Genomic DNA, 16369 nt, shown 5'->3' on the forward strand with positions numbered 1-16369 from the left:
TTGTTGCTCATGTTTATCACAGGCCTGAACCACCACACCCTACTTAGACAGTCTGTTTTTACAGTCATAAGCAAAGACAAAGCCTATAATCCTAGCATGGGGAGAAGAAGGAGAATTGGGACTTCAGAGTCCTTCTCTTCCCTGTACAGGTGTTCCAGGTTAACCCCAGGTGACTTCAGGTCCTGTCACAAACAAACAAGCAAGCACCCACAAAATGAACAACACTACTAATACAACCAACAAAAATAAAGACATGACAAATAATACAAGCTTCAGAGATAACATTGGTTGAAAACAGCCAGACACAAACAATGCAGATTCTGTTTGGCTCAATATATATGAAGTTATTAAAATAAAACAGCTACCAGAGACGATGGAAAAGGCTCAGGATGTGGCTACATTGTGGAAGGTAGGAATGAGAGAGAAGTAGAGATTGGACAGGGATCTAAACCTGTAAATTCCTTAAATGGCACACACATTCAGGGTTTTTACTCTCTAATCTACTCTTAGTAGAATAGAAAAGTTGAATGAGAAAGTGATATTTGGGTGCTCAATTAGATGATCCTAATGATGTCATAGGAAGATTCGTAGAGCAGCAGGAAGCCTTGACTCACCAACCGAGGGGACATGGATTGCTTCCCCATGGACAAGTCTTTCCATTTTTCTTTTTCCCTCCTTTCTATAACACTTTTGAAATGAGGTGGGTTACTCCATTTTATAGCTTTTAAACTAACTTAAAAAAAAACCCCTTAATTTTGTTGACACATTATTTTTTAATTAATTTTTAAAAAATATTCTATTTTTAATTAAAATAAAATTGGATGGCTGATTAGGGGTCTCATCCTCGAGGAAGACTAATCCTACCTCTCTCATCAGTCTTTAATTACCCAAAGTTCTTCACCTAGGGGTAGGGCTCCATAAGATTTCCTCCCTCCATGTTGGTGTGTCATCGGGTGCTGCCATTGCTCAGGTCTTACTTACGCAGTCATATTGTCGAGAATTCATGGATGTGGCTTCTTTGCCACAATCTAGATTGCAGCAGGCTTCTTGGTCCTCTGACTCTTAGTATCTTTCCACTCCCATTCCACGATGTCCCCATGCCTTTAGTACAGGGGTTGTGGGTTACAGACGCATCTGCTGGGGTTGGGCACCCCACAGCCAGTTCTTTGCACTTTGACTAGTTGTGGCTTTCTGTAATGGTTTCTGTCTGCTGCAATAAAAGAGGTTTCTTCAACGAAGGATGAGAGCTACACTTATCTATGGATATAAAGATAAGTATTTAGAATATACTTAGGAATGATACTGGTTTAGGAAAAAGACAGTGGAAGGTTGTCTTCTAAGCTCAGTGACCTCACCAGCATGTGTAATTGGCTAGGTTACAACAGTAAGCTCCATTTTTTTCCTCAGTTGAGGGGTTCTTAAGTCAGGCTGTTGGTTACTGCCCACAAATAGACATCACAGCTGGGCGGTACTGTCGGGTGCTTCTCTCCTTTGGCAGCTTACACAGCATCTTTTAGTACTGTGCAACTAAGTTCTCAAGGAGGAGGCTTCTGAATCAGATCATATACAATCCTGAGTCCTGATGTACATGCTGTCTTCTGCAATAAGGGCTTATTTTCAACCTCTGGAAGCAACCAAGGGCAACCACAATAGCCTGTGTTGTTTGGAGAGTCTTTTGGATTTCCCTAACCAACAACTCAAAAGGAGATTTTTCATACCTGGTGCTGAAGTTTTTGTTAGATACTTTATGGCTCCTGGGGGGAATCATTATCACCCCATCAACCCGTGTGTTGTAACTTCATTTAAACACACACACACACACACACACACACACACACACACACACACACACACACACGTATGTAATTTTAAGTAAACGTAAAATTATATGATCCCTATGTTTTTCAAAGGATCTTAGCATTATTTATCCCTCCTCTCCCATCTCTTTCTGAACTGACCTCCCACCCCTTTTCCAACAAACCTCCTTACCCTGTAGCCAATTTTCAAATTTCCCTCTACATATTATCTGTCTCCTGTGAATCCTGCTAATTGTTTTGACAATAAAGTCAGAAAACACAATTTTTGTAATGAACTATCTACAAAAGGAACTACAGACTGTAGGAAATTTTTCTTCAAAGAAAGAAGAAGAACGACAGAGGGACAGTGTGAGAGAACCTGTTAGACTGGAGAGACACAGAGACAGTTAGTTACAAAAGTTTGATCCAGAAATGTTTGGGGCTAGACTGGAGTTGGTGGAATATAGACATTTTCCCCACTCACCAAGCCATGGTCAAGCCAGGCAAGGTCAGTTATGGACTGGCAGAGCTTCCGGGCGGGACAGTAGCCTGGGAACTGGCACTTGATATTACCCTCGTATGTATGTGGTCAAATATTTCAGACATTTAGATGTACAATGCTTTGTTTGCCATTCCAGATTGTACTTTGCTAAAGGGAAATTGAGATACCTTGAGCTCCCTGTCATGTGACCTAGGAGAAACAAAATCTCCAAAAGAAAAAGTAGCCCAAGGATTAAATCGTTCTGTATCCAGGTTCAGTGTGCTGTAAGGAAGGAGATAACATCTATTTAGAGAAGTTGTTCAAATTGGGTCACATCTGGAACCATGTCCGTTATTTTAAACTTTAAAAAATTTCCCACTTGACATTTGTTCTCTCATTGCGTTTGGGTTCAGTGTTCAGGCTAAACTAACACTCTCTCTCTCCCTTTCTCCCTTTCTCCCTACCTCTCTCTGTGTCTCTGTGTCTCTGTGTCTCTGTGTCTCTGTGTCTCTGTGTCTCTCTGTCTCTGTCTCTCTTTCTCTTTCCTCCCCCAGCACCCCCGTCCCTTCCTCTTCTCCCCTCCGCCGGGGTCCCTTCTTTGACATGGCTGGTCAACGAAGGACTAGCAAGCCGAAATAGCTCAGTTGGGAGAGCGTTAGACTGAAGATCTAAAGGTCCCTGGTTCGATCCCGGGTTTCGGCAGAAGTTTACTTTTCACACCTAGTTGTGGAGGTTTCTCATCATCCATTGCTCCTTTAGCCTCTGTTGTATGATAAGAGGTTACATAATTTCACTGTTATCACAGAGTAAGACTTGAAAATCTTTTTGTTTATAAGAAGCTAAGTTGTTCTTCAGTTTCCAATAGTTCCTGGAATGAAAATAAGAAAAAATTATACAGCGCATTATTCGTTTGAAAGTAGCTTTTATTAAAAGTCTGTATGTATAAGATTCAGGAAGGAAGTGTAGTTCAGGAGTAGTGGTTCTATATGCTAGACTCTGGGTTCTGTTCCTAGTAACATCTGGGTTCACTGGGTCTGTTCGTACCAAGAAGTAAAGCCACAGCTATGTGCTGTGGAGTAACCCAAACCTAGATGCTAATGTGAGCGAATGTTTAGAGACTCCGTTCCTCAATACCACCACCAGTCTCTGAGGATTTACTTTGAACCAACTTGAAATTCGAGTTATCTCTTGGCAATAATTAACGAGTTATCGAGAAGTTTACAATTTGCTGTCTAGTGATTAGGCGTGCTTCTAAAAGTGAAACATGGGGTCATGAGAGCTTTTACAGAAAAACTTCGTCAACGTTAAAGGTTTTGATCTGAGTGTGATGTCTAAGTATTCCAAATTCTCTTGTTTAAAACTATGAATATAGATTAAATAAAAAAATCTCCTCCTGTTGCTTTACTTGGATCACTTCACACAGTTGGCCGGTTAGCTCAGTTGGTTAGAGCGTGGTGCTAATAACGCCAAGGTCGCGGGTTCGATCCCCGTACGGGCCACTAGTTGAGATTTCCATTTTCCTTCTTTCTTTCAAGTCTCTAACAACTGAGAGCCAGATTTCCGTTTGCTCCAAAGTTTAAAATTCCTCCAAGGAAGTCACTACATTAAAAGGACGAGTGCGTTGCTTAAATTCCAGCACTAGAGAGGCAGAGTCAGGCAGATCTCCAAGATCCAGGAGAGTCAATCCTGCATGCACAGTGAAGTACTAACCTCTCTTTTAAAAAAATTCAAGAAAGAAAAGAAAAGCTAGGGGTGATTGCCTAGGTCTGCAATTCTCTCTCTTGCAAGGCAGAAGGAGTTGATGCTAGCGGGTTTGAAGCCTTCGTTGGTTGGGCTACAGTGTAAAGCCCTGTCTCACGAAACTTTGCCTGTAGTATGAGAGCTTAGGTGTATTTTAGAGGAAATTAGGAGAAGGAACAAAATTCTTTTTTCAGTATATTGAGAGAAGGGCAGACTCAATGAGTCAATGAGTAAGTTGGTGAGAGCGAGGCAATAATAACAGCAAGAAAGTTTTTGTCTTTGTTTTCTGAGCAGTCTTACTCTGTGGTGTTTGTTTTGAAACAGGGTCTCATGTAGTCCAGGCTGGTCTTAAACTGGGAGTGTATGTAAATCTGGCCTTGAATTTTTGATCTTCCTGCTTTAGCCTCTCAGCTGGGCCTACCTTTTTAATTTTTCTGGGGTAAGTAAGCACTGGGGTAAATAAAGCCCACCCAGGCGAGGCTTCCAGGTGGCTCCCGCTAAGATCCTTGGTAGCTGTAGTAATGGCCGGAGCTTGCTGAAAGTTGATTGGGCTGATATGGTTTGCAGGGCTCTGTGGGATCCTCTGAATTGCGGAGGCTGCTGGACCTTTAGACTTGGAGGTGAGTATCCTGCACAGAGACCCAGCCGAGGTGCAAGGGTTCCACTTAGGAGCAGCAGGGTGTTTCAAGACTCCCCTGTGTTTGGAGCTTTCTCTGGTGTAAATATTTCTTGCATAGCCTCATCTACTCAGACACACCAATAGTGAATTAATATCTGCAGACAGTTACAGTGCACTTATATAGACTGTGAGGTGCCCTGTGACATGTGAAAGGCTGATTAAGTGTTAGCTTTTGGTGCAGAACCCATTATTAAATGCACCCCTCTTGCGCCTGTACCGGAGCAGGGAGGGCAACACCAAGCAGTAAACGCCATAAGCTGGAGGCCACACTTGGCTTCTTTAGTTTTTTTTTTTTTTTTTTTTTTTGGTAATCCCCAAACTCTCTGTGAGAGGAAAGATAGATCCATTCCTAAACTAAGATGCTCTGGTATAACTTGAGAAAATTCCTCCCTCTTGACAGTTTCTCAGCTTCTAGCCTCTCTCTCCACTCTCTCCGCTCTTACTGAAATAAAAACTTCTTGCTTAGGGCACACTATGAGGCCTCCTTTTCATGCTCCCTTCCCTCTCTCTTTCTGGGTCGACCTCTTTCACCCTGGTACAATCAGTCCCCTTCTTACTTTTATAAACACCACTTTTACCTCTGAAATATTAGTTATGCTTTAGAGAGAAGATCAGTTTGTTCAGATTTAAACAAATTGTATCTCTTTTCTGTGCCTAGTTTTGAGCTTTCTGCTTGGTTCAACTCTGTTGTGTGCTTACATTGAGTTTCCAAGAGAGACAGTGAGGCATACCATTTACCATTGGCGATCATTATTGTTGGAAATGTAGTTATTGTAGAGATGAGGTGTCCTTTCATACATTTCAGAAGATGTTGACAATAGCCTTTTCCTCATGTCCAAATAGGTAAAAAGTGTAATTACTCACTATAGGTAAGTTTATTGTAAAGCATTATTATAGCTCAAAGAAACCTAAAGGCACTAAAATGCAAAACAGAATCCAGCTCCCTGGATGATTTCAGGTTGGAAAGGGTTTGTCAGGGTAGGATGCTGATCCTACCACCAGACCACCAACTATTTTTCAGAAATCAAACAGGAAAATAAAAGCCTCACTGGACTCAAAGTCCAGTGTCTTAACTACTCACTCATCGAAACCTAAAAGACTTATTCATGTAAAAATTAACATGTATTATTTGCTAGAGAGGAGACTGATCTCCATTTGACAGGCACGTTTCAGAGGACACTCTCTTCTAGAGCACCCATTCAACTCCATGCACCTTGTACCACAGCAGAACACCTCCATGTTCCTCAAGCCAAGGCAGCAGGTAGACCATCTCTAAATGTATAATCGGTGTCTCTTAGTTAGGGTTTTCATTGCTGTAAAGAGACACCATGACTAAGACAACTTTTTTAATTTAAATTAAATCTATATAAGTGCACTGTAGCTGTCTGCAGAAATGTCCTAAAAGGGCATCAGATCTTATTACAGATGGTTATGAGCTACCATATGGTTGCTGGGATTTGATCTCCAGCCCCCAAGACAACTCTTATAAAGGACAACATTTAACTGGGGCTGGCTTACAGGTTCAGAGGTTCAGTCCATGATCATCAAGGCAGGAACATGGCAGTGTCCAGGCAGGCCTGGTGCAGGGGGAGCTGAGAGTTCTATATCCTGATCTGAAGGCTGCCAGGAGAAGGTTCTCAATGCCCATCCCAACAGTGACACACTTCCTCCAACAAGGCCACACCTCCAAATGGTGCTACTCCCTGTGGGTCAAGCATATTCAAACAACCACCCTGTGTTGTTTTTTTTATGTTTTAGTATGTAAGGTATGTAAGTGTTTACAAAACAGGCATGGCTCATTTTAAAATAGAATCCTGTACTTAGTTTGTCTGGAGTTTTAGAATACACACCGAGTATAATCCATTGTGCTGTGGAAATGGTAGTGTGCCTACAGTTACTGAATTTGTGCAACAGCTGTGGGGTCAAATTCAGCTGGCTGTTGAGCCTTCTTCCTTAGGAGGATGTGAAATGACAGTGATTGTCAGTCAAGTGAACATGGTAGCACCATCCTCATCTCCAAGCATCTCTCTATAGGTTTCCTACTTACTTCTGTTACAAATGAACAAAGAATAACTTCATGTCACACAAAGAAACACATGGACAACGTGAAAGTAGGTTGGCAAAGAGGCTGTGCCAGAATTCAAACTAGGCTAGCAAGAATACTTGGCCAATTTGGCAAAGTATTCTGTCTTTCATTTGTGACCCTTCTGCCTCTACCTCTTTCAGCAAATCCTACATATGTGTACCATCAAAACTGGCTCAGTCTTTTGTCTATAATATGTGTAGTGACTTCATTTCACCCTGTGAGTGGGGGGCTTGACTTTGCAATCTAATTTGCCAAAGGTCAGCTTCAACAGGTCAGGTAAACTAGGGAGGTATCTTAGTTAGGGTTTTGCTGCTGTGAATAGACACCATGACCAAAGCAAGTCTTATAAAAGACAACATTTAGTGGGGGCTGGCTCACAAGTTCAGAGGTTCAGTCCATTATTATCAGGGCAGGAACATGGCAGCACCCAGGCAGTCATGGGGCAGGCAGAGCTGAGAGTTCTACATCTTCATCTGAAGGCTGCGTAGAGGAAGACTCACTTCCAGGCAGCTAGAGTGAGAGTCTTAAGGCCATACCCACAATGACACACTTACTCCAACAAGGCCACACCTCCTAATAGTGCTACTTCCTGGGTCAAGCATATTCAAATCATCCAGGAGGATAATGTGTGGAACCAGCTACTGATAACTCAGCAGACTTTTCTGTGAGGGAATAAAGCTTGACTCACTGGGCCAGCACTCCCTGTGACTGGTGAGAGAATCTCTAAACTCCACATTCTTTGAGGGCTGGTGAGAAAGAGAAGATAAAAAGGGGTAAAATTACACACACACACACACACACACACACACACACACACACACACACACACACACATACACACACACACTGAGTAGATGAAGCAAGACAAGCACCAACAACTTTATTTTCCCCCTTAACCCTTTTATACCACCTAAAACAAAGTTTTCTATGTAAGAGAAAATTTACCTCATAGCCGCAAGTTACAAAGTTTCTAAAAACAGTCACCACAAAGCCATATTCTTCAAAAAACAGATTAAAATCACTACACAAAAGGAAATTACAATAGGATTATTGATTACCTATTCTTCTTTTGAAACTCACACCTAACTAAATATTTCTCATCTATCTTTCCACAACTACATTGGGCAGTAATTTTTATGTCATTGATTAACAAAGTTTAAGCAAGCCAAGTCTGTAGTAACAGGGTTTTCCCTGTGCTTAGCTGGTGACACTCTGTATTTACCAAGAAACAGGTCATCTATTCTACATCGTATTTTTGAAATCTTGTTCAGCTAAACTGGCTATCATCTGTCCTTTGTTCTTATACTACTAATACAATTAATTACCTACTCTTTGTCCATGGCCCTCCTTTTCATGGTGCACATTGAAACCTGTGACCACATCCTAGACCACAAGATCAAGGACCTCAGACCCAACCTGGAATGAATGTATTCTTTGATCACTAACTTGCCTTAAGCCTATTTTTCTTCCTAGTATGTGCTTGCAGTGTATCAATGCTCACGGTCCTCTTTTTCTAACACATGCAGCCCTTTCTATTCTACAAGGAGGGGCACATTCTGTGGGATGATGTCACAGGTGAGGCAGGTACAAGATAGAACAAGGCCTGTCATTGGACGAGAAGGAAGGATGGGCAGGAGAAAAGTTTGAAGGAAGAGGAGGAGACATGAATGGAAGAGGAGCAGAGAGATAGTAGCTGGGGACAACATGGAAGCTGACGTTAAGATTCCATGCTGTACCTTTACAGGTTGTTATAAATGTTCTTAAGGGATGGATGTGTACTGGGCGTTGCATGTGTAGGTGGGCAATTATATCTTATCAATTGGATCAAAGGTTATTGTGTTGTGTGGTCTTTCTTGTGGAGAATTGAGTTTGGGAGAGTGTGTGGCAGCAGAGGGCCGCCTCGGAGTTGGGATGTATGTTTCAGGCAAGATATCTAGCAGATATCTTGGGGTACTGTGGTGCTGGATCTAGTGGGGGTAAAAGACAGCATTTTATTTTTTATAGTTTTACAACAACAACATTCTATTCTTGATTCTAACTTTATTATATCTTTCTGGAAAACCAACTTAAACCATCTCCTTAAACTTTCTATCAACTACCTTATCTTCTTAAAACTATTTAAATCAAGTCTGGATTTCCACAAAATCATTAATTCACCTAAACTATTATTTTATGAAAGTTTCATCTTCATATTGATCTACAGGAAAATTGCCCGAGAGAGTGGGCTATCTCCCAAGAGGCAGGCACACCAAATTATAGGCAGTGAGAGTCTCCCCAGCGCCCAATCACGCCATGTTAGATATATGAGGAATACAGCAATGCCCCTGTGGCTGAACCTCTCCAAGATACACCCATAGCAGCTGAGAAAAAACAAGGCAGACCATCTCCAGGAAGCTTACTTGCCCACTGCTGCTCCCCTTGCTTGCTGTCCACCACTAATTGATTGCTAAACCTTACAAAGGAGAAGGGGAAGGCTCAGGAAATATTGAGCCTCTGTTGAATGAACTATGTTTGACAGGAAAGAAAAAAAAAGCTTTTCAAGCTCCTTGCTGAGCCCTGTAGAGTCTTTGAGACTTGGTGCACCAGTATAAAGGCAGTCCTGCTAGCCTCTTCCTTTCCTTCCTACCTCTTTCACTCCTTAGGTTATTATCCCATGTACCTGTGTCTATTGCTTCTATCTATCTATCTATCTATCTATCTATCTATCTATCTATCTATCTATCATCTATCTATCTATCTATCTATCTATCTATCTATCTATCTATCTATCTATCTACCTTCCTTCCATTTATATACTTATCTCTCTCCATTTCAATCAAGAATTTCTACAAGGCAAAATTGTGTCTTTTATTTTTAGGGATGGGAGGATGGGAAGGGAGGGAAGTTAGTGGCAGTGGAAACAGGTTTTCTCAACATACGTATGGTCTGTGTCTGCAGTTCTAGCACTGGGCAGATAGGGCAGATCAGGAGTTAAAGGTTAACCTTTAATACTCAGCAAGTTTGAGGGCAGTCTAGTCTATAATGAGACCCAATCTTTCAAGTCCCCCAAATCTAGAATGTTAACAAGTTGCCTATGACAAGGTACTTACTTGGACAGTAGTCTCAATGATGTAATCTTTTTTCTCACCTCATGTCTCTCTTTAATGTTTTTTTCTTATGCTTCCCTCTTGCTTTTAAGAGACAGCCACTTTTTATTTTACTGGCATATGTCTCTCCTACAGAGTAGAATTCTATTTAGAGAAAGAAGAAATCCCCTTTAAAGAACTGTGGTTGGAACATAGTTGAAACATTTTTGCATCGTTTAATCACAGTCTTAACACTAAACCTCTCAGTTTTTATTGAGATATAGTCTCACTATGTAGCCCTGGCTGTCCTGGAACTCAAAATGATCATCCTGCCTCAGCCTCCTAAGTGCAGGTATAGAAGGCATGCTGTCATGGTTTGAATATGCCCAGAGAGTGGCACTAATTGAAGGTGGGGCCTTGTTGGAGTAGGTGTGTTACTGTGGGCATGGGCTTTAAGACCCTCACTCTAACTGCCTAGAAGTCAGCATTCTGCTAGCAGCCTTCAGATGAAGATGAAGAACTCTTAGTTCCTTTTGAACCATGCCAGCCTGGATGCTGCCATGTTCTTGCCTTGATGATAATGGACTGAACCTCTGAGTCAATAAGCCAGCCCCAATTAAATGTTGTTCTTATAAGAGTTGCCTTGGTCATGGTGTCTGTTCACAGCAGCAAAACCCTAACTAAGACAACCACCATACCCAGTTTTCTTTGGAGACTTCGAAGGCTTCATTTTTAACACCATCCATCAGAATCCTTCCATTTGCTTTTGACCTGGGAGGTAGTTGACGTTCTCACTGATACTTCTCTCCCTTACCCTGGGCTTTGGGTACCACAGATGTTCCAACACTTTTTCACTTTTTTTTTCTTCGAGTGTTGCTTTTGGAGTTCAGGAGTTTCTGCTTTTGAGTTCCAGGAACAGCCCTTAAATGTTTAATTTTATAGGTGTCCATGTTGCATATGTCTGTGTTTAACGCTTTGGTCTGGACACTACCTTTCCTCTTTACCCTGCATTTTCTTTTTTCTATTCTTCAGTAATAATGTTAGCATTCATTATAGTTTCATTGAACTACAAAATTTTAATGCTTCAATATTAAAATGTGTTCTCGGAATGGGTTTTTTTTCACTACCTGTGAAATACACTAGGTTTTCTCTTCCTTCCTTCTTTCCTTCCTTCCTTCCTTCCTTCCTTCCTTCCTTCCTTCCTTCTTTCCTTCCTTCTTTCCTTCCTTCCTTTCTTTCTTTCCTTCTTTCTTTCTTGGTCTTTTGGCTCAGGTTTGCTCTGTGTAGTACTGGCTGTCCTGGGCGTCTCTCTGTAAACCAGGCTGTCCTCAAACTCATTTGCTAGCCTCTGCCTTCTGGGACTAAAGGTGTGTGCCACCATACCTGGTATGCTAGGTTTTCATAATGCTTCTTCAGGACAGTCAAGAAACTGAAACAAAAAAATAATTAAAATCAAAATACATTTAAAAAACTGAAATGATTGTAAAATATATTTTAAAAAATACTTATTAGATGTATTTATTTTATGTGTATGAGTATGTATGAGTACCATATATATGCTGAGCCCACAGAGGTCAGAAGAGTGTGCCAGATCTCCTGGAACTGGAGTTATGTATGGTTCTGAGCCACCATGTGGATGCTGGGAACTGAACTTGGGTCCTCTTGATGGCTAAACCATTGCTTCAGTCCCACTTGTAAACTATTTTACTGTTGCTAAGTATAGGTTTGTTTCTGCCAGGACCCAACTTCCCTCCATAGCTATTGCCTGGTTTGTTCTAAACTCCACAAAAGCAAATTACTTAGGGTTGCCAATAGACTTGTAATATCATAGATATATTTATGTAAACCACATTGCTACATTCTCAAATACTCTTTCAGTCCTTCTGTGAGTAATGCTTTTGGGAAGTTATTCCTGTAATAAACCAGAGGCAGTATTAATGCACAGTAGCTATTTAGCTTGAGCATTTTGAAATTTCTTTAATCTTGAAATAGGCCTTCTCTATTTCCTTCAAGGGAGCGCAGTATTTGTGAGAGCTTACTTTTGTCATTCTACCCCTTTGTTTTTGCCTAGGCCTCCTGTATGCTAGGTGAACATTTACCATTATGCTATGTCCCCAGCCTCTGGGTAGCCTTGGATTTAAAATCCTGCCTCAGCCTCTTGAATGTCTGACATTAAAGATCTGTGACACTAGGCCCAGTTAGTTAACTTCTTAGATGCCAAGGGCCAGCCTTGGCTTGCTCCAGATTCCTGAGAGAAAAGATGTCTGGAAGAGGTAAAAACAACTCAAAGTCAAATTGTAGGTCCAAGCTAGAGGCCTATGTTCTGCTCAAGATGGCTCCCTAGATAGCTCTCTGTAGATAGCTCATGGCTCTGTAGTCTGCTTAAGACAGCTTCTCAGACTGCTATCTCTCTGTTCTCCTTGAGACAGCCTTTCTGAAAAACTCTCTGGTTGAGACAATTAGCTTTCTGCTTACGACAGTTCTCTCTGCTAGTGAAAAAATCTAAAGCTCTCTGGATAGCTCATGGGTTTTCAGATTAAAGTTAGAAAAGCTGCTATAAGAAATTCTTGGATTTTTCTGACCAAGGTCACAAATCCTATTAGAAAAAAAATTCTAAAAGGGTTGTGCTCACTCTCCATGGATTTTCCAATCAAAATTAGAAATCACATTTAAAAAAATTCTTGAAGAACTGTGTTTGCTCTCCAGAGATTTCTAGATAGCTCAGCTCTCTAGAGAAAAATTTTAAAGAAGGAAGTAGTATTACTTTTTGCTAGCTTACCTCAGATACAGACCAAAAGCCCAGATTTTTATTACAAATCAATTCAGTTATTTATTCCAGATTCCTTTCCCCTCCCTCCAGGTTCCTTCTTGACTATCCCACAAGTTAGCATTCATAACCTTGGCCCCTTGACTCTTAGGAAAAGACAACAAGCACAAGCACAGACAGTAAGAAAGCTGGGTGGAACCCTACCCTAGAAATATCATACCATGAATGTACCTAAATTTGCTCTGTCCCATGTGAACCTTGAACTCAGGAATCTGTCTGCCTTTGTAAACACACACACACACACACACACACACACACACACACACACACACACACACACCACACACACACACACACACACACACACAAAACAAAAACAAAAACAAAAAACTTAGGTGGGTGGGATCTCCCGTTATCACCACTCCCTAAATTTCTTTATCTCCTTTCTTAGTATTTTTCTGAGAAGTTGGCTAACAGAACAGCTGCTTTTGTCCCTTTAGATTCCTGAAGCCCCTCATATAATTCATATTGCATCCTTAAATTTTATATTTTTGAACTCATGTTTTCAGAGATCTTTTCCTAAGTGCTGTCCAGAAGGTTCCAGCATTTACCATTTTGCTGGATCATTAGCCACACCTTCCCCTCCTGAACTCATGCTGTCTCTGATTATGATGGAATCATTAACATTAACAGGGAGGATATTCCTTAAAGGAGGAACAAAAATATGTACATTATTGTACAATTAAGCCTTATATCTACAGCAGCCATTGATACTATTTGGAAGCCTATTTCAGCTGACCCTGTTGCAGGGATAAGAACCATGTCATTCCACCCCTACCAAAGTCATGCTGGAACCAGCACCTAGAGTCTCTGGATTCAGGCTTTCTCTGCCTCTCCATTCATTTTTTTAGTCACTTTCATTCACTTTCATTATCTTACTACCTACTTCTCATCATAGACTCTTCCTTCTCCAGGAACTGTAAGCCCCTGTCTTACATTGATGATACTGAATTGATGAAAACACTGCCTTCAAAATCTACAATTTTTTATGATTTTGGACAAGGTAATTATCAATGTATAATTAATTCTGCTACTATAAATCAGGATTGATTGCAAGTAACAATGACAGTTGCCCATAAACTTACTTTGTTAGTTTATGGAAAGATCACTAAGCATTTGATTTAATAGCTAGAATAAATGAGCTCTTTTCTCCTTCCTTTCTCTCTGTCTCTCTGTCTCTCTGTCTCTCTCTCTGTCTCTCTGTCTCTCTGTCTCTCTGTCTCTCTCTGTCTCTCTCTCTCTCTCTTAATACAAGGTCTTGTTGGACATAGTAGCTCATGAATTTAGTCCCAGAACTAAGAAAGTAGAGGCAGGCAGATCTCTGTGAGTTTGAGGCCAGTCTACAGTGAGTTTCAAGCCAGTAGGCTGTCCAGGGACCCTGTCTCAAAAAAAATAAAATAAAATAAAATAAAATAAAATAAAAGACTTGTAGTTCTGGCTGGTCTCTTGGCCCCTCAGTGCTGGGATTACAGGCGTGTGCCATCACACTTGGCTTTCTGTTATTAGTTTCAACATGTTATAGAAACTAAAAAGAAAAGCCTTAAAGAATGTATATCAGGAATACCCTTGTGTGCCAGCTCCATTCCTTTGCAAGCCTCAGAGAGTGCATTGGAGCCTTAGCATTATGTTTGGCAAGTGTGCTTAACATGTATTGGCTGTGCATGACAATACAGAGTACTGTGAATTCATCACAGATAGAGGACAGATGTTGTTCTGTCCTCATGCAATCCACCCTTCAGGAGATAGGTAGTTAAACACTGATAAACATAGAGATATGTCGGGATCCAGCCATGACTCAGGGTCGGAGTTCTCAAACTGGAAGCAGAGATATCTGGAAGGCCCATAATAAACATAGACTACTCTTTGGGTACAAACTGACAGGCAATTTTTCAAGGCTTAAAGTTTCTCTCTCTCTCTCTCTCTCTCTCTCTCTCTCTCTCTCTCTCTCTCTCTCTCTCTCTCTCTCTCTCTTCTCTCTCTCTCTCTCTCTCTCTCTCTCTCTCTCTCTCTCTCTCTCTCTCTCTCTCTCTCTCTCTCTCTCTCTCTCTCTTCTCTCTTCTCTCTCCTCTCTCTCTCTCTCTCCTCTCTCTCTCTCTCTTCTCTCTCTCTCTCTTCTCTCTCTCTCTTCTCTCTCTCTCTTCTCTCTCTCTCTCTCTCTCTCTCTCTCTCTCTCTCTCTCTCTCTCTCTCTCTCTCTCCTCTCTCTCTCTCTCTCTCTCTCTCTCCCTCTCTCTCTCTCTTCTCTGCTCTCTCCTCTTTGCTCTCTCTCTCTCTTCTCTGCTCTCTCTCTCTCTCTCTCTCTCTCTCTCTCTCTCTCTCTCTCTTCTCTGCTCTCTCCTCTTTGCTCTCTTTCTCTCTTGCACCCTCCCCTGCAGCTTGAGGCTGCACACACTGTACATTCTCTTGTGCACTCTGCTTTTCTCCATTGCGCTTTTGTTTTCTGGAACTCCCACACTCATGCACACCTCTGTTCATTACCTTTTCATTCTCATACACACTCTTCGTACACACCTCACACATAGCTCACACACACCACACATCCTTTCACTCACACATACAATCTTCATATGCACCCCTTATTCTTTCTTCACTCACTCTTCACATGCTCTTCTCATGCCTTCTGTCTCTTTCTCTCTCTCTCTCTCACACACAATCTCATGTACACCTCACCCTCTCTTCACTCACTCTCCACTTGCTTTTTACATGCTCACACATGTTCACATGCTCTCCACTTTCTCTCTAGCCTTTCTCTTTCCCCAGTCTTTAATTGATACTCCAAAAGCAGATAGAAAAAAGACATTGTATAATCATTGCCAAATCAAATTCAAAAGAATAACCATATCCCACACAGAATTAAGAATTACAATTAGGGGTTGGGGATTTAGCTCAGTGGTAGGGCACTTGCCTAGCAACCGCAAGGCCCTGGGTTCAGTCCCCAGCTCTGGGAAAAAAAAAAAAAAAAATTACAATTGTTCCCCAAAGTTTCAAGCTTCCCTTATTCCCAGGCCTGTGGCCAAAATAATAATAATTGCTAACTTATCATTATGTAAACTTTAACTTTTGACTTATTATACTTCAGAGCTCAGTGCTCTGAGGTCAGCTACCTGCATTTTCCTGTGAAGCTCTAGTGAAAAATGACATGGACAAAGCTGCTAGGTAGTGGCCAGAAAGAATCAAGTTAACCCTTAACTCACTAATTCCGCTAGCTTTCTGTTCCTTGCACACAATGACTCTCATAAGAGTCCCAGTAGTTTGACTTAGTTTTACTAGTATTTCCTTATCCAGGAACCACTCTCAAATGTTATGCAAAACTTATTTCATAACTTCAATAACTTTTTCCTTTTTGGGGGTCCCAATGTTGGCTCTAATTAATTTTCTAATAATTTCTTCAAACTTTCTTTGCAAGTCAAGCATTAATCTGGAACTACCATTGTGCAATTATTACATTGTTTCCTAAATGAGAACACATAGCATGCACCTGGGCCATTAGGACTGTGCTGTGCTGTGCCCTTATGGTTCAATTTCCAATTGTTTAAGAATCATTAGTTTCAGAGAACATCCAGTTTCACAGAATTCACCAGAGCAGAAGGAAAAAGAAGTAGGAAAGTCAGATATAATAGAATAATTATGCACACCAAGGCCAACTGAAAAGCAGTCATGCACAAATGAAATTTATACAGCTGTTGTCCAGAGCTA

General features: G+C 41.2%; 2 non-coding genes across 2 annotated transcripts; both read left to right on the top strand.

Annotated features, from left to right (window-relative positions):
• Positions 1-2906: 2906 nt before the first annotated feature.
• On the top strand, positions 2907-2979 carry Trnaf-gaa. Its single transcript has one exon. It is a non-coding gene; the product is annotated as a tRNA-Phe (tRNA).
• A 723-nt stretch (positions 2980-3702) lies between these two features.
• Trnai-aau lies at positions 3703-3776 on the top strand. Its single transcript has one exon. It is a non-coding gene; the product is annotated as a tRNA-Ile (tRNA).
• Positions 3777-16369: the final 12593 nt, after the last annotated feature.

This window comes from Rattus rattus, chromosome 14 (assembly GCF_011064425.1).
Source record: "Rattus rattus isolate New Zealand chromosome 14, Rrattus_CSIRO_v1, whole genome shotgun sequence".
NCBI lineage: Eukaryota > Metazoa > Chordata > Mammalia > Rodentia > Muridae > Rattus > Rattus rattus.